Genomic DNA, 19,914 nt, shown 5'->3' with positions numbered 1-19,914 from the left:
TATGTGTATAAGTCCTGCCCTGATTTGCCTTTCCAAACACAGCACCTCACACTTATCTAAATTAAACTCCATCTGCCAATTCCCAGCTCATTGACTCATCTGAACAAGATCCCATTGTACTCTGAGGTATCCTTCTTCGCTGTCCAGTACACCTCCAAGTTAAATTCCCTGACTATTGTTTGTCGCCATTGTCTTACTAGACCTAGGGACTACTCTCTCAGTACAGAGAATTGACTGGTGGTAAGTTACCCTGAGGGCTAACAGATCTCAGGCAAGGGATGAGGTTGAGAAGGAGAGTCCTTCATGGTAACCTCAAACTGGTGACGGGAACTGAACCCATGCTGTTGGCATCACAGTGCTTTGTAAACCAACAATCCAGCCAACTGAGTTAAACCAATTTCCACCTGACCATTACCCCCATCTTATTCTTACAGATAATTGAGATCTCCTTACAAATTTTTTCACTGACTATTTGGGGTTTCGAGCACAGCCCACATAAAGTAATCAACCCTTTCTTATTTCTCAGTTCCACCCAAATAATTTGCTAGAAATTCCCAAGAATATTGTCCCTGTGCACAGTTGTAATGTTATCCCTTACCAAAAATGTCACTCCCCCTCCTGTCTTGCCCACCTTTGTATACTTCCTATAGCATTTGTATCCTGGAACGTTAAGCTTCCAGTCCTGTCCATCCCTGAGTCATGTCTCTGTTATTGCTATCCTAGTCTCATGTTCCAAATCATGCCTTGAGTTCATCTGCCTTCCCTGCTTGGCCTCTTGCATTGAAATAACTGCAGTTTAATAATCTCACTCTCTGCTTTGTTCCTACCTGCCCTGAATGTTTGACTTGCATCTTTTTGCAAGCGTCTCAAACTGATCTCTTTCCTTACTATCTCCCTGAGTCGCACCCCACCACCTTATGAGTTTAAAGCCTCCCAATCAGCTCGAGCAAATCTCCCTGCCAATTTATTAGTCCCCTTCCAATTCAGGTGCAATTCATCTTTCTTAAATAGATCACTTTACCATAGAAGAGATACCAATGATTCAAAAATGTGAATCCTTCTCCCCTACACCAGCTCCTTCACTGCACCTTCATCTCTTCTTTGCTGTGTTTCTCTCTGCGTGTATCAATCATCACCTTTGTTGAAAATACTGATGATAACATTTCAAAGGCAGCTTTTTGAGTTTGTTTGGGATGTCTTGAAGGCAAGAAAGTTGTTAATTATAACAACAACCATCAAACTTAGAGTGAAACAATCATATATCAGAGGATTACCCTGGACTGATATTATATTGATTTCTTCTGGGTGGGTGAAGCAACAATGTTTAAAAATTACAACTCCATCCAGAATGAGGAGCCAACTTGATTTTCCTGCTTGACCTCAGTAACTCGTGTTGGCTGCAACATATTTTATTTTGCGTGATCTGATTTACATTATCTGTGACCAATATCATCAAAAGAAGTGGAGGAGTGTATCAAAGTACATGATCCCTACCTTAGATTTTCTTGTAAATATTGTCACTGAAACAGCACAAATCACCAGGACAGCAAAGAGCACCCAACGTATAACACTGTAGATGATGTAGCTGAGCAAAAGAGAATAAATAAAAATTGTTTGAAGGAAATGGGATTGCTTTCTGTTTGAAACAATTCTTAACTGTTTGTAGTCTAACCTTAGCATATATTAACAATTAAAGCATTAGAGTGAAGAGACCTTATCTGAAGCATTAAACTCTGCTTTATTTTGTCCTAATTTGATGATCATAATTGTCTTTCATGCATAATCAAAGTTCATTTCCAGTTTGTTGTGGAAAAGGTGAGAACAACCCCCCCAAAAAATAAATTTAAGAAGGTATCCCATACTCAAACTTTTTTAGTTGTTCAGGCAGATGTAAAGTGAATATTCTATGGTAGAAACACAAACAAAAGAAAACAGAGTTTAGAATAACTTAACAATTTGAAAACCCAACTGACGCAATAACACCTACAACTTAATACAGAGCTGATCCGATTGCCTGCAACATCCCATGAACACCCGCCTTGGCAAAATGGTAAATTCAAGCACAAGTTCTTATAGGAGAGAGATGTCAGGGGGAGAGAGAGAGAGAGAGAGGATCAGCATGGAGCCTCTTTTGTTACTCCAGCAGCTTCTCTGGATTCCCAGCTAAAACTAAATCAAACTAAAAAACCCCTGAACTGGTAGAACTGGCCACTTCCCTTTCATTGTACAAGTGTTTTAAAACAAAAAAAACCTATAAGTCCTTTTCCCTGATTGTTGTCTTTGGCAGTAACCATTAGTTATAATCAAAGTGCCCTAAACTCAGACATGTCAAAATCTCCTATTGAACCCCTATTGAAAAAAACCAAGGACAACATAACCTTGTTAAGGGAGCAGCATCGTCACACAGTGTCCACAATTAAGAAGTGTAAAATTAAGCATAATTTTATATGTAAGAGCATTATAACCTGATCACCTAAAGGAAACACTGCTCGGGGTCAAGTAGCAATTGTGAGATTTCTCTCAAGGCATAAGAATATTCAAATTATCATCACTCCACACTGCTTTTACACATCTACTTTAGGAACAAGCTAGAAGCAGAGAGTAGTCACTAATTCTCAGTTTGGGAACAATCGGTAAAGGGAAATAATATGGATGAAATGAGAAAGAATGCAACTTTTCTTACAGAGCCATTCCCAAAATAGGCAAGGTCGAGGAAAATAGGCAATACCGGACTGTGCCAATGATTGTTCTATGAAGTAGGGTTAAAGGTGAAGTAATTAAGTGAAAACTGAAACCAGCAGCATGCGAGGATCAGCAAACTGGAGATGTTTATCTTAGAATCATAAAGTACAGAAGAGAGTCTTTGGCCCATCGAGTTTGTATTGCTAAAAATACCTACCATCTGCACAAATCTAACGTACACTAAGTTTCGGAGGGAGCATTTCAGGAGTGGTGATCATAATATTATGAGTTTTTAGAGACTCATGTACAGGGTTTACAGCAGTCCTCAGGCAAAGGTGTTAAATTTGGGGAAGATGTATTAAGCAGGAACTGAAGAATGTTAATTGGACGTGGCTGTTTGAGGGTAAATCCACATCAGATGTGGGACTACTTCAAACGACAGTAGAAAGAAGTTCAGGAGCGACATGTTCCTGCATGAATGAAGAATAGCTGTCGCAAGTTATGTGAACCGTGGAATGACCTTGGTCAAAAAGAAAAGGGAAGCATACATAAGGTCCAGGAGGATAGGAAGTGATGAAGCCCTTGAAGTATATAAGGAAAGTAGGAAAAAACTTAAACAAGAAATGAGAAGGGCTAAAAGGGGTCATGAAAAGTCGTTAGCAAACAGAATTAAGGAAAATCCCAATGATTTTTATACCTATATAGAAAGCAATAAGGTAGCCAGGGAAAGGGTTAGCTCCCTCAGGGCAAAAGAGATAGGTGAGGTCCTAAATGATTACTTTGTCTTCACCAAAGAGAAAGAATTGGTGGAGGATGATCTCAGAGAAGGTAGTATCAAGTCCCTAAGCCAATTTGCTATTAAAAAGGAAGAGGTATTGTGTTTCTTAAGAAGTATTAAGGCAAATATGTACCTGGGTCCTGATGGGAGCTATCACAGAATATTGAAGGAGGCAAGAGAACAAATTGCTGGAGCATTGACAGGCATCTCCGTATCCTCTTTGGACACATGTGAATTCCCAAAGGACTGGAGAACAGCCAAAGTTGTCCCATTGTTTAAAAAAGGGTAGCAGGGCTAATCCAGGAAATTACAGGCCAGTGAGTCTCAAATCTAAAGTGGTGGGGAAATTATTGGAAAAGGTTCTCAGGGACAAGATCTACAGTATATGCAATTAGAAGCAAGTGCACTTATTAGTGATATACAGCATGATTTAGTGCCTCACTAACTTGACTGAATTTTTGAGGATGTGATGTAATGAAGTTGATCGATGAGGGAAAAGCAGTTGATGTTGTCTACATGGACTGCAGTAAAGCCTTTGACAAGATCCCTCAAGGCACATTGGTACAAAATGTGAAGTCACATAGTATTGGTAGTAAGCTGGCAAGATGGATACAAAACTGGCTTAATCATAGGAGACAGAAGGTATTGGTGGAAGGATACATTTTGGAATGGAGGGTTGTGACTAGTGGTGTTTCACAGGGGCCAGTGCTGGGGCCTCTGCTGTTTGAGGTCTACATAAGTGATTTGGAGGAATATGTAGCTGGTCATAGTAGGTTTGCAGATGATACAAAGATTGTGGAGTTGTGGGTATAGTGAGGAGGATTGTCGGAGGATACAGTGGGATAAAGATCAGTTGGAGGCATGAGAAGAAAAAATGTAGATGGAGTTTCATCCAGACAAATGTAAAGTGATGTAAAGTTTTAGAAAGTCATGTGCAGGTGGAAGATATACAGCGAATGGCATAATCCTTAAGGGTATTGAAATGCAGAGGGATCTGGGCATGCAGTTCCACAGATCACTGAAGGTGGCAGATCAGGTAGATAAAGTGGTAAAAAAAGGTCGATGGCATGCTTGCCATCATTGGAAGGGGCATTGAGAATAAGGATAAACAAGTGATACTGGAGCTTTATAGAACCTTAGTTCAACCACACTTGGAATATTGTATGCCGTTCTGGTCACCACACTACCGGAAGGATGTCGATGCTTTGGAGAGGGTACAGAAAAGTTTTATCAGGATGTTGCTGAGTATGGGAGATTTCAGTCATGAAGAAAGGTTGGATAGACTGGGTTTGTTTTCACTGGAGTGCAGGAGGTTAAGGACGACCTGATAAGAAGTATCTAAGATTGTGAATGACATGGATTGAGTGGAAGGTATGATGCTTTTTCCATAGGGTGGAGGGGTCAATTACGAGGGGTCAATTACAAGGGGACACAGGTTCAAGGTTTGAGGACAGGGGTTTAAAAGAGATGGACGAGGCAAGCTTTTCAGACAAAGGGTGGTGAATCCCTAGAACACGCTGCCAGAGGAGGTGGTGGAAGCAAACACAATAGCAGCATTCAAGAAGCACCTGGACAAATACATGAATGGGAACAGAATGTAGGGATACAGATCCTGTATGTGAAAGCAGTTTTAGTATAGAAGGGCAAAACGTGTCAATACAGGCTTGGAGGGTGAAAGGACCTGTTCCTGTGCTGCATTGTTGTTTGTTCTTTGTAATTCCATTTTCCCACACTTGGCCCACAATCTTGAATGTTATGACACTTCAAATGCTCATTCAAGTGTTTTTGCTTCTTATTCTTACACCACCACCTCCACAAAGGTTACAATGTCTGATAATAAGCTAATAAAATAACATGGTGTAAATCCAGCCATCATAATCATTCTGATAAATTATTATCTGTGATAGGAAGCAAGCTATTGTAAACCCTTATGACAAAATATTTATTTATTCTCATTTGACAGCAATGCTAATGGTAACACTCAAATGAAAATATTGTACCTTTTGCTGACAGACGCAGGTCTTGAAAATGTGGTTGAAGTTGTTGTTGCTATGGTTGAAGTTGTTGGAGATATTGTTGGAGAAACTTCACAATCAAATTCAAATCCTATTGAGAAATGGGGAAAATATTCACTTTCTTCTGATTCTGAGTTGCAGTCAATCAAGAGAGGTCTATTCCCAGATGGATCCCAGGGGCTTTTTTGGGATGGATAATGGTTTAATCTTTATGTAATTTCCATTGTCATGTGATATATAATGTTGATATTGATATTTGATTTTCTTTGGCAGTTCATATCAGAGTATTCATTAGCTGATTCTTTCTATTAATGGGACAAAATATTGATTTAACTATGGTCGGAGGAGTCACCTGACCAACTCAGGTCAAAACAGATATGGATTAGACAAAAGACAGCATGAACTAACTTTTGACTCAAACAACATGAAAACAGTCATCCCCTATGGGAGATCTGAGTTACACCTTTCAGAGAATCTTCTCATGGTGAAGACAAAACATCACCAATAATTTTCTGAAGTAGAGTCATGGTTGTGTTGTAAAGAAAGATGGAAACCAATTGGTACACATATAATATCACAAAAAGCAATGATATAAATCACCAGATAATCAGTTTTCGCATGCTGTTGGTTAGGGAAGAAAGATTGCCTTGAAACTATAATCTGGTCTGTATGGGTGTTCATTCTGTTCACACTGGTTTGGAGATCACCAGTAGGGTGTGCATTCCACTAATATGTCCAGAAAAGGGAGTCTGCTGTTGTTCTCCTCTTTTTTAGTGAGCTTTATTCTGGTTAGGATGTTATTGATGTGGTGGTGGGATTCTTCCAGTTGTGTGCATTGAAGGATGACAAACAAAGGATAAAAGCAACTTCACAGCACCCACAAATGAAATTGCATTAGGACACTATTTAAATGAACAAGGATATAGAATATAGAACATTACAGCACAGTACAGGCCCCAACCTGTGAAACCAATCTGAAGCCCATCTAACCTACCTTATTCCATTTTCGTCCATATGTTCATCCAATGACCATTTAAATACCCTTAAAGTTGATGAGTCTACTACTGTTGCAGGCAGGGTGTTCCATGCCCCTACTACTCTGAGTAAAGAAACTACCGCTGACACCTATTCTATATCTATCACCTCTCGATTCAAAGCTATGCCCCTATTGCTAGCCATCACCAGCCAAGGAAAAAGGCTCTCACTGTCCACCCTATCTAATTCTCTGATCATCTTATATGTCTCAATTAAGTCACCTCTCAACCTTCTTCTCTCCAATGAAAAAAGCCTCAAATCCCTCAGCCTTTCTTCATAAGACATTCCCTCCATACCAGGCAACATCCTGGTAAATCTCCTCTGCAACCTTCCCAAAGCTTCCACATCCTTCCTATAATGCGGCGACCAGAACTGTATGCAATACTCCAAGTGCAGCTGCTCCAGAATTTTGTACAGCTGCAACATGACCTCATGGCTCTGAAACTCAATCCCTCGACCATTAAAAGCTAATACCCCGTATGCCTTCTTAACAACCCTGTCAACCTGGGTGGTAACTTTCAGGGATATATGTACATGGACATTGAGATTTCTCTGCTCATCTACACCGTGGGCGGCACGGTGGCACAGTGGTTAGCACTCTGCCTCACAGCGCCGGAGACCCGGGTTCAATTCCCGCCTCAGGCGACTGACTGTGTGGAGTTTGCACGTTCTCCCCGTGTCTGCGTGCGTTTCCTCCGGGTGCTCTGGTTTCCTCCCACAGTCCAAAGATGTGCAGGTCAGGTGAACTGGCCATGCTAAATTGCCCGTAGTGTTAGTTAAGGGGTAGATGTAGATCTCGATGTAGATGTAGGGGTATGGGTGGGTTACTCTTCGGCGGGGCGGTGTGGACTTGTTGGGCCGAAGGGCCTGTTTCCACACTGTAGGTAATCTTAAAAAAAAACTACCAAGAATCTAACCATCAGCCCAGTACTTTGTATGCCTCTTGCTCTTTTCAAAGTGATTTACCTCACACATTTCCACATTAAACTCCATTTGCCACCTCTCAGCCCAGCTCTGCAGCTTATCTATGTCCCTCTGTAAAATATAACTTTTTTTGACACTATCCACAACTCCACTGTCTTCTGCAAATTTGCTAACCCATTCTTCTACACCCTCATCCAGATCATTTATAAAAATAACAAACAGCAGTGGCCCCAAAACAGATCATTGCTGTACACCACTAGTAACTGAACTCCAGGATGACCATTTCCCATCAGCCACCACCCTCTGTCTTCTTTCAGCTCGCTAATTTCTGATCCAAATGGCTCAATCACCCTCAATCTCATGCCTCTGCATTTTATGCAATTGCCTACTATGGGAACCTTACCAAATGCCTTACTGAAATCCATATACACCACATCGACTGCTTTATCCTCATTCACCTGTTTGGTCACCTTCTCAAATAACTCAATTAGGACACACTGCAGCAACCCAGAAATCCAGAAGGCAGAACAGGAACACTTATTCAAGGGATTTAAGTGGAACAGGTACTCCAAGAAGACTTGGAGAATACTCTGGTATTTACTCAACAAACCCAAAGAAGAATATACTACATGACCAGACATGATAGTGACCATACCATACATCAAGGAAATATCAGAAATGACTACCTGACTACTCAGACCCCCAGGGATTCAGAGTGGCCCACAAACCAGTAAACACTTTTCAACAGCTCATCACAAAAGTTAAAGACCCAATACCCACATCCAACAGGGCGAATATTATCAACAAGATACCCTGCAAGGACTGTGAAAAACACAACATAGGACAAACAGGAAGAAAACTGACCATACAGGTGCATGAACATTAGCTTGGCACTGCCAGACGTGACCAGTACTCACTCATTCCCACCCACGCAGCCAATGAAGGACACAAATCAACTGGGACAATGTAACCATCCTAGCACAGGCAAAACCGAGACATGCAAGAGAACTCCTTGAAGCCTGGCACTCCAACCGAAACTCAATCATCACACATATTGAACTGGACCCCACATACAAACCACTTAGATACAGAACCAAAGTACCAGAAAACAGAGATACAAACGCCAGGCAGGACAGACCACCAAAGCTTCACCGGAGGTGTGCTGACAATGTCACCTAGCGAGGCGACAGAATGCCTGAAGAAAAATGCATCAGCTCGCCAAATGAATCTATAACATCACCCACAGCTTGAGCTACAAATCTTTCCAAAAGCTCTACTTTACCCCTTATCAATTATTATGTTATATGAGCTAACATAAGCGTTGCCTCATCAGTTGCAAGTACTCTGCTGAAGGTATAAGTCTTATAACTGCATCTGTAGCAGATCATGACGAAAGGACAGATCCATTCTAGTTGGACATATTACTTGCAATCTTAAAATCCTATGCACTTCTCTATCTCGTTTTGGTGATGATATTCACTTCATGCAGATCAATTGCTCACTGACTGGTGAATGGAAACAACTAGCTCAAGTTTACTTTATCAAAACCTGTTATAAAATGATCAAATTTGACAGTACAGAAGGATGCCATTCAGCCCATCAGATTTATACTGGCTCCCGATAGTGCTACCCAGCTTGGCTCAATCTCTCACCCTACCTCCATTGCCCTCTAAATTCATCACAACAGCTGGAGGTTACATTTCAGAATTCCACTTGTGTGAAACAGGCCAAGTCATTTTTAAAGATTTCATCATTTTTAACTTCATGGGATTATGGAAGTTACTCCAATGTTGAAGCATTTCTTTGGAGTATTCTCCTCCATTTCTAATGAAACATACAACAACGTCCCTGTTTCTAAATCTTGAGAAAATAAATAGGGTTAATTTGACCAGTTATAGTTTATGAATGTCTGAGGGAATTTGAACTACAATCTGTTGGATAAACTTTGATTTAAAAAAAAATCATTATCATGCTGTTTGTTTAAAGTATTACTTACTGCTGTTGTGGATTTGTGCCACATAACTGCAGATCCCATCTGAGCTGTGGATGACTGACACGTAAACCGTTTCACTGGATTTCATTCCCTGAGTATTTGAGGCTGTGCAGTGATATTTATGATTATGCCGTGTGAAGGATTGACAATGTAGATCCAGTTTATTGGTGTCAGAGACCTTTGAGTTTTTAGCTGAATACTGTTCATACCATGTGTACCGAATGGGGAGTGATCCTTGGTCAGATACACAGGAGGCTGACATTGAGCACGGGGTATTTAATGAAGATGAAAATGAAATTACTGGAACAGATACCGATTCTGTGAAAAGAAACAAACATTTAAATACTGGTTGAATATCTAGAAAGGTAATGCTCATGGATTCGCAGTACTTGTCTACCTCAGCCAGTGCCTGGCATGTTAGAATTTCACCAAACCTTCTCCATCTCAATATTGTGCCATCCTTCCAGAAGCCTGAACTCTCAAGACCAGTATAAGTTGAGGAACTGAACAGGACAACAGCAAAAATACTGAAAATAGGTCAATGTGAGATTCAGTGCTAATATTTTTTCTCAGTATAAGATAGAATTGGTATACTTTAACAGTATTTAATTGCAGCAACAACCTGCTCATTAATGAGCTGGATTTTCCATTCTGTCTAGAAGTATGGGCAGTGGGTGAAGGTAAACTCACCAGAATGAGATGACCGACGGTGAATTTGATCTGAGTGTCACCACAGCTCAGGCAACAAGCTAAGTTGACAAGGCAGCCCCTTCATGTAGCTTCAGTTCGTACAGGAATTGAAACCACACTGTTGCCATTATTACTGAATTGCAAACCCACCATCCAGCCAACTGAGCTAACACATTCACAATAGCTCAGTGCTCTGCTGCCACCTCAATTATGAGCCCTTCCATCACATAGCCCTCAGGCACAGTGACAAGAACAGAATTTGTAATGGTTCTGAAGCAGTTTCCATTGTTGTCTTTGTACCACAGTCAAGAGGTTTATGCGGTGGTCAGTAGTAATGGAGGCACAATAGGTCATGGTGAGGAATTCATTTTGGTTGAAATAAGGAATTGCAAGAGAGAGAATTCATGGATGGGAGTCATTTATCGGGCACAAAGAGTTGTATCGTTGCGGGGCAAAGTATAAATTTAGAAGTAATGGAGGTGTGTATGAAGAGCATTATAATTGTCATGGGTAATTCTAATCTGTATCTTTCCTGGGCAGTGGAGAGAGTTAACATGGAAGATGAATTTGTAAGGTACACAGGATTTGTTTTTTCATGTAATACATTGCAGAATCAACCAGGAAACACCTTTTTCAGATCATAAAAATGTGTAATGTCCTAGGGTTATTAAAATAACTAATTATTAATATTGCCCTGGAGGTTAGCAATCACAACATGATAGAATTTCAAATTCAATTTGAGGGAGAGCACCTTGGGTCTCAAACCAGTGTCCTTGGCTTAGAGGCAATTATAGAGGTATGAGAAAACATTGTTTAATGCAGTTTGGGAAACAGACAAAGGGGAAGTCAGTGGAAGAGCAATGGCAGACATTTACGCAGATATTTCATAACCCTCAGTAAATGTTTATTCCAGTCAAAAAGACAGACTTAGTGAGAAGGATGAACAAAGGTTGCCAAGGAGAGTACCCAATCAAAGATGAAGGCATACAAAGTAGCAGAATCTAGTGACAGACCAGGTGATTGCAAATTATTTTAGGAAACAGCAAGTTTCCTAAATCTATTAAAGAGGGGGAAAATTGATAATGAAATGAAATTAGTAAGAAATATAAAATCTAACGTCAAGAGCTTTTACGGATGCATGAATATTAAGAGAGTAGCTAAAGTAAACATGGAATCCTTTGAAGATCATCTGGAGAATTTATAACAGGGAAACAGAAGAATGGCAGATGAGATGCAGGAGCAACAGTCACGACATTTTGTTCTTCTCACTGATATTCAGTCTCATGAAATGCACTGTTTCCATGGGATGAATGCATCTCATTTCATTTATCCTTCGATCTGCGATATCTTAAGTTATAGATTAAGAGAGTGCAGAACAAAAATTTAGTTCACTCGTAGAGTTGAATTATTTTATGCTGACCGGATAAATTGTTTGATTATGTATATCATCCAGCATACTAGGCAGCCTATGAACCATGCTGAGCTCCCAACATTTGGATTAATTCCAACTTTATCATTTTCTGAGAATTTGTGTAATATGTAAGAAATTGAGACTCACTGCTTTTGTATTTATAATTCATCAGCCTTCGCCTGAATTCAAGCATTTAATTGTGTGATATCTAACAAAGATCTGATATGATTTGATTTGATTTATTATTGTCATGTGTACCGAGGTAAAGTGAAAAGTATTGTTTTGCATGCAGTACAGGCAGATCACAACACACACAGTTCAAAAGGTGTTGTCTGACTGTAGTTCTATCTCTTAACCGACTAAATATGTTAATGATCTTTTTAACATTTTCTCAAAATTTAACATTTCCTGTTCAATACGCTGACTATTTGCAACTATTAATATTAATGACATTGAACCAAGTACAGAGGGAGCAAACTGTGGTGATTTCATTCCCGTGGAATGTATTTATCAAAAGCCTGAAGTTAAGCAAATTGTATACAGCATACCGGATTGTGCACAGTTTGGTTTCCTTTCCAGAAAGAATGTACTTGCTTCATAGAGAGTGCAACAGGAGCTCATCAGGTTAATTCCTGGGATAGTGGAATTATGATGCAAGGAGAGATTTGAGGAAGCTGGGTCTGCATTCCTAGGAATTTTGAAAGTTAAGGGTGGCCTTATTGAAACTTATGACAGAGTGTGACAGGCTGGATGCAGATAATATGTTTCACCTGCTATTGAGTGTAAGACCACAATACCTCATCTCAGGATAAGAGGGGAGGTTATTTAACATGGAACTGTGATTGGGGGCCTATAGAGGCAATGGAGATTCAGTTTTCTGTCTGTTTAAGACTGAAATTGATTGATCAAAGTAACAAAGTTAGTGTGACAAGGTGATATTGAGGTGATCAGCAGCCACAATAACACACTGCCAGGAGAGTAGTAGAAGTAAATAGTTTAGCCAAGTTTAAGAGGCATTTAGGCAGATACATGAACAAACAGGGAGCAGAGGATTATGGACCATATATAGGTAGATAGGATTAGTTCAGAATGGTATCATAGTCTGCACAGGCATGGTGGGCTGCAGGGCCTGTTCTGATGATGTCCTATATTTTATGTTCAAATTGAAAGGTGGAGCAGGCTCAGTGGGCTGAATGGCCTCTCCCTGTACCTCAGGTCCTATTTTTGTTTTCTTCATTCATGAGTATCGGCATTGCTAGCTGGGCCAGCAATTACTGAGGGTCTAGACTATTTTAAAGTTAGTTAAGGCTCAATCACATTGGTGTGGGTCTGGAGATATGTGTAAGCCAGACTGGGTACAGATTTCCTTGCATAAATGCCATCAGTGAACCAGAAAGGTTTTTACAGGAATCAACAGTGATTACATGGACACCAGTGACTAGATTTTAATTTCAGATCACGTTTTGAATTCAAGTTTCATCATCTATCACAGTAGGATTCAAAACTGTGAAACATTCATCAAACATTTCAGTTGAGAGTAAGGAAGAAAATCAGTGAGACACGTACCATAAGATACTTGTAGCGTTAAGGCAAACCTTAAATCAAGGCCAGGTCGAGCAATCCCACAGCTGTACCATCCTGCATCTTCCCTGTGAAGGTTTTCCATTGTAACAATAAATACTCCTCGTGCCTTGTTATCTTTAAATGACATTCTTCCTCGTTGTCCCTCTGGATCGTCTGTTCTCACCGCATATGTACATTGATTAGTCCAACCATGACACCAGTATTTCATGTTTTGCTGGTACTGTTTGTCATAAGAACAATTTATTGTAATTGCTCTTCCCACAATTCCATTTACTTTCTTTTCCGCTGACAATGCACCTGAAACTGGGTAGACAACATTTCACAAGTTGAACAGGAAAGAAATACTTCAAACCAACACATTTTAATAAGAATTAGCCCTGTAGATAGGAATCTCTCAAGCACGTCTATTAACACTGTTGAATTACTTCGAGTTTGTGTTGAAAGGAAATATTAGTGTAGTGACCTGTCACAGCCTCAGAATTTGACAGATCCTATGGTTTTGTCTAGTGGGGATGTTTGGAGATTGATAACTTTCTTGACCCAACTGCAGTAATCAAGAGCAGGGAACCTGGAAATTGGGATTCAGTCACATTCTGTGGGGTTTAATTCCATGGATAATGTCTTGTGTTTGCAGGTTGATTATGGGGTTAGAAAGTAGAAACCTGCTTCTTGGATTGAGATGTTAGTGGCTATATGAGATTGGAGGAGATCCGAAGGGTAGAGAAGGGACTTTCAGATTGGTTGTTGCTAGCCAAGGAATGACACAGGATCCATCAATGAAGATGAAAGATACAATACCCTCAGTTCCACACCTTCTTGAAATGTCATAGTTCTCAGCCAATAGGTGAATTCAATGGCGCAATTTGAACTAATTAACATATTTAAAAAACCAAGATGCCTCCCTGGAGCCTCCATCAAGCACATTCCGTGTCTTGACTCTTCCATTAGAATGAGAATTGGGTGGGTTGTTGATGGAATTAGGTTGAGATTCAAGCTTCTTACAATTCAAACCTCAGCTGCTAACAGCCCCACCTGCTTCCTAAGGGTTAAAGTATGTCCTTTAGTAACAATGGTTGTGGTGACAGCTGTGGCTTTGTATTGGCACCCTCATGTCTGTGCTAATACATTGTTTGATCAAATTCCGCCCAGAGCTGAAGATCTCAGCTGTCATTCCAGATCAGTTCTGGATTAGTGGCGCTGGAAGAGCACAGCAGTTCAGGCAGCATCCGAGGAGCAGTAAAATCGACGTTTCGGGCAAAAGCCCTTCGTATCAGTGCTGAGGGACGGTGCTGCACTTCCAGGCCATGTGTGTCATCTGGTATCCTCCCACATTTTGTAGTAAGAGTCAATTAATTGGCTGGAGAAGGGGGAGGTGGAGACTGTCCCATTTCTACTTTGTTGAGTACTTTTATTGAAAGGCTTCCCGCTCTGACCTCAACTGAGATTTATAACAATAGCAGCAAGATGAAGCCAATTCATGGCTTCATCTTGCTGCTATTGTTATAAAACACAGTGGCAGCTGAGGGTTCAGTATAATATCTAAACTCAGCCATGTTTGCTTGTGGGTTCTCAGGGGGACTCTTATCCAAACCCCTCAGTACCTGACCAAGAGATCTTGCTTCAAGAGGTTTGGTCACCGGGATTACCTGCTGAAAGCCTCCAACCCTTCCTTGCTGCCAATAAACTCCTCCTTCATGCCACTTTCCCAATAACCTATGCCCCATGAGACCTTTCACTGTGACTTAGCTGTCCCTGACTCTGTGCTTATTCAGGAGCCTTGGGTAGTTGAAATACCAACTATCGTCAGCACCTCCCAATGGCATTCAGATCCTGAAGACCTGTTGTGTTTGGTGGCAGGCTCTCCATCACCAGGTCCCCGATTGTAGGGGAGGGCCTAGTTATCATCTGCTGAGATTGTATCAAGATGCACAGGCCTCTGGGAAAAAGGTATTGTGAGGGTCTCTCTGGCTTTTCAGCCCCATATTTACCCTCTCATGTGGACAGAAACGTTCCTGTGTGGAAAAGTAACCATGGTGTAATTTTAACAAGAACAGGAAAACACTTCTCAAGATGCTCGTTAACAATTACTCTTCATCCAACAATCATTGAGAAAACAGATTATCTGGTTATTCTCATCCACAAACTGGGGACCTTCCTCTGCACAAATTCATGACCATTTCCTCATCATTACAGAAATGGCATAAGTTCAAATAAATAAATGACTGTTGTGTACTTTGGGACATCTGGAGTTTTGAAAGGTTCTATGTGAATGTGAATCTGTGTTCATAATGGCCACAACAATTGAATTTGAGATTTTCTCCAATTCATTCAGCACTGAGGAACTGAATTTCCAACCTCTCCATTGTTGGCTGCTATCAAGTGCACTGCTATTGAAACCAAGTTTGCAACTGGCTTCCTCTTGGTAGGAATCTACAATGACTACTTGGTACAGCGTGGCAGGGAAAAACCACTTACTGGTCTAACTAGAAGTGACTGTTGCATTGAACAAGAAGTAGCTTGCTGCCTATGAGGCAGTTGGTTAGCTTAGTTGGCTGGATGGTTGATTTAAAATGTAGAGTGATGCCAACTTTCTGAGTTTAAATCCCGCGCTGGGTACAGACTCCATGAAGACCTCCTTGACCTTTCCCCTTGCCTGAAGCATGGTGATCCTCAGGTTAAATTCACCATCAGTTCTCTTTCTCTCATGAGGGAGCAGCCCAAAGGTCATAGTCATACAACTCAGAAACAGACTCTTTGGTCCAACCAGTCCATGCTGAACATAATCCCAAACTAAAGTAGTCCCGCCTGCCTGCTCTTAGCCCATAACTCTCCGAATCTTTCCTATTCATGTTCTTATCTAAGTATCTTTTAAATGGACATCTTCTACTATTATTGCCTATTAGCAACAAGTCACATTATGAGAAACATTGTTATAGAGACTATGCATAGGACCTGTACATTAGGTCATAACTTCTTTGAAATCCTAAGCTGTTCACTGACGGTTCCATGTGGTTCATCATAGTGGGTAATGTGACTGGCATGCATCTTTATTAATCTTTTCATATCCTGTAACAACAGCTTCAACTGCAGCATGATTTGGAGAGGGAAAACCATGTAGTTCATGCAACAAGAACATAGAAAGGAAATTTTTCTTTATTCCTTATGGTTTGTGGGTGTCATTGGCCAGATCAGAATTTAAAGTCCTGCATTAATTGCATGGAGGATATTAGTGTCAACTGCATTACTGTGGGTCAGGAGTCATGTGTAAGCCGGACTAGGCAAGGACAACATTTTCCACTGATGTTCAGCAAGGGAACGTGAAGGAACTTGAAGCAAGTTCTTATAGAATTGTGAATGACCTGGGATATGGTGAATTTTGTATCAGAATGGGGTAAGAATTCCAGAAAGACCCATTTCTGCATCGGGAGAAACTTGCTATATCTTTTGTGGATTTATAGTGAGGTATGTTTCTCAACAAGAAGCAATGTTACACCAATTAAAGAGGATTATAACTTGTTAAATGCCTCATTAATGTCACAACTCACCTCATCAATATTTAACTTCTGCCCTTAGTGAGTATGTCTCACAAGCTAGCCATCGAGAATTCTTGAAATGGTATCAGAGCAGCTAACTAGCTAAATCATGCTCTTCACTTGCTCCAACAAACCTTCTTGTTGAATACTGGGCACCAACATGTCACTGCCCACTCCATGGGCTTCAGCCACACATTGACAGATATTGACATTACAACTGGTGCCAGCCTTTAAGAACCCTCATCGTACATCTCCAAACCATTTACTGTACATATCTGGACTTTAACACTGCACTAGCAACAATGATTGTAATTTTGTAGTCAGGGACATGCGCCCAGCTCATGGACTAGACCAGGCTGCATATCTGTCCTGTTTGTTTGCACTCATTCCAAACCTACCTGGATGCTTATAACATCCACCTTGCCTCTCCATGCCTTGTCTTTTTGAAGTTGTCAGTCCGAGGTACCAGGCTTATATTACTTGTGTCATGCCTCACCATTTATCACAGGCACAAAGTCTGGAAGCTCATCATAATTGTCAGTTGGTCTCAATCAAATCAAGAGGGATAGCCTTCTCTCAGATGTTTCACAGCACAGGAAGTCAAGATCAGTCTCCGATACCAGACTAGAGTTTTTAACTCAGTCTGTCAGCCACTTGGGAGGTCACAGTTAGGATTTCATTCATTTAAGGGCTGAGAAGCTGAATATCTGACAGCCCAGCTCTCGTCTTGACTCTTTCTGCCCTACTGTGAACTGTTACCCTTCTGGAAGGAGAGAGAGCTCAGTATTAAGGGAGATGAAAGATGATGACACAGCTGAATTGTTTTTGGTGCAGGTAGGAATTTGATGTATTGGACAGAAGATAGTGGGACTCATACTGGAGAAGTGGAGAAGCTTGTTGACCTTCTTTCTACAATGCTGTATCTTCCTCCAGATGGCAGAAACTGTACTGGCCAGTATGGCAACCTCAGACCAGACTGGCAACTTTAGACTAACGGTATTTGTCTACATCCATAACAGGCATATTGAGATAGTGCAGGTACAAGGGATAGCAGTCTGTTTGCAATATTTGTTGACTTGTGAGTTACTTCTGATCTGGTTAAAAGCAGCAAGACATTTCATGATGACAATCTGTCTGAAAGCCTCAATGCAACTGACACTTAGCCCAGGATTATTCCCATTACATTAGGGCAGCCAGTATAAGAATAAGACAAGGAGAGTAATTATCTTATGGGAGAAATGTTTTCGTGGGATAGGGTTCAGATTCCAGACAATGTGAAGTTGTCAGAGGATGAATGACCTGCAGAGAATGCAAAAATGGTCTTTGAACATGTAATAGGCCAGATAACCTTGCTGAGGAGGAACTTGCAAATGGGGAAATAGTTTATACTGAAATAGAAGACCAAAACATTGGGTGGAGAAGCAGAGAGTACAGCAAAAAGATTGCATAAAGGATTAAAAACACTAAAGGGAAGACAAGGTAAGGGAAAAGAAGATAAATTGGATCGGAAAGATGAAGTATGGCAAACAGGAAGAATGATAGACTGGAGCATGTTTCAGTTGAAAATGCAGAAGTACATTTGGTCAGTTGTGAAATATGTTTTTGTAAATAGTAAATTAGAGGCATGATTTTTTATCAACAGGCTGAATGCAAAAGAAATCAGAGTCATGATGCAAGAGTAGGTGAGTTTAGCACTCTGGTGAGAAAATATACTTGCCATTAGTAGCAGAGAAATGGGTGCGATTCATTACAATTCTGTTGTAGCATAACATCTTAAGGTTAATATAGAATTGTAGGGATAAAAGCTAAGCTGAGGTGTTTGATGTTTAAGAGTAAGAAGAAAACAGTTTTCTATTGTGAGTAATATATGCAAACAGTTGATCAGGGATATTGTGACTGTTATAACAATATTTTATCAAAGTGCTTTAAATAACAGAAACAATTGCAAACTCAAGACATATTCCATTTGAAAGATTTTTACCAATGTAGACTTCTCTGGATATATGACAATAGGATATTAATTTTTTTTTCATCTTAAACAGGTTATTTTTATGTTTTGATGACTACCCAGATTATCAAACAATGGTATGATTCTTATTAGTTACTATTTACAATCAATACTCTGGTTTACTACATAGTGATAAATATTTCTGTGGTCCAGTTGTGCAGTTGAAAGGCTACTGGACTTTTGCCAAAATATAGTTCATTATTGTTTGCTGATTCTTTTAAACCATTTCATACCTCCAAGTACTTTAACATCTCTACCCTATAACCCATATACCAGATATAAACAAATACAAATTATTCAGCTCTGACTGACACTCACCAGGCAGGGAACAAATGAGAAGAACGATACTCCACATATCTTATTCACAAAGACCTGATCACTGCTTGTCCTCAGTCACCAAGCTCTTAGTTCTGCTATTGAAATAAAAGCCTGATATAACTGTGGAAATAATTTAAAAGAAGAAGATAACAGGAAGCCCAGTGATGAAACCATCGTGAAGCAGATGATGAAACAAGTACTGAAGAAGGAGGGGCAGGAGTAGGCTTTACTGTCACTTGAACTTGCTCTGCCATTCAATAACATCTTGGCTGATCATTGACCTTAAATCAATTTTCCACCCTTTTTCTATATCCTTGATTCTCATAGCTGAAAATCTTTTTTATTTCATCCTGAAATAAATTCAATGATAAAAGCATCCACAATCAAACTGGCCAGAGATTTTCAAACAATCATTCCTTGAAGCCTCTGTGTGTCGCCTTCAAAGGTCACATTTCCACCTTCCTTAATACTATTAGTAAGCATAGAGGTATCCATTTCAGTCTCTTTACTGTGTTATGGGCCAAACCAGACCACTCAAAACATTCTTAAGCAGGCAGCTCAGACTATAACTTTGCAATTTCTTTTGGTAAGTGTACAGTGAAAATTACCTGGGTTGACTACTAGATTTTAAAGCATTCAAAAAAGTTATTCACAAAATTACACAATGAAACACAAAGAACAGAATAAATAACCCTTGCAGAACTCAACCAATCCAACTGGACTTAATTATGGTGTTCCAAATATACACACCAGTCCCAAATAGCAAACTCCCTTTTAAACCCAGTATAAGTGGAACACATGCTTACAGGTTGAAATTGAAGGGCAGAAAAAAAGATAGAGAGAGTTTCCACACAGCTCCCTGTTGAACCTCTCACCAGCTCAAGACTGAAGTAAAACTGCTCAGCTCAGCTAGAGAGCTGACCACTCCCCTTTCTTTATACAG

The 19,914-nt window shown here is 40.2% G+C and overlaps 1 pseudogene; it reads right to left on the bottom strand.

The window, feature by feature from the left end:
- The window catches only part of LOC140467128 (Fc receptor-like protein 5), a 110,338-nt pseudogene that overhangs the window by 53,632 nt on the left and 36,792 nt on the right, over positions 1-19,914 (bottom strand).

The sequence above is a fragment of the Chiloscyllium punctatum genome, chromosome 45 (assembly GCF_047496795.1).
Source record: "Chiloscyllium punctatum isolate Juve2018m chromosome 45, sChiPun1.3, whole genome shotgun sequence".
NCBI lineage: Eukaryota > Metazoa > Chordata > Chondrichthyes > Orectolobiformes > Hemiscylliidae > Chiloscyllium > Chiloscyllium punctatum.
Note: the sequence above shows the minus strand (reverse complement) of the source record. Positions and strands in the feature narration are given on the sequence as shown.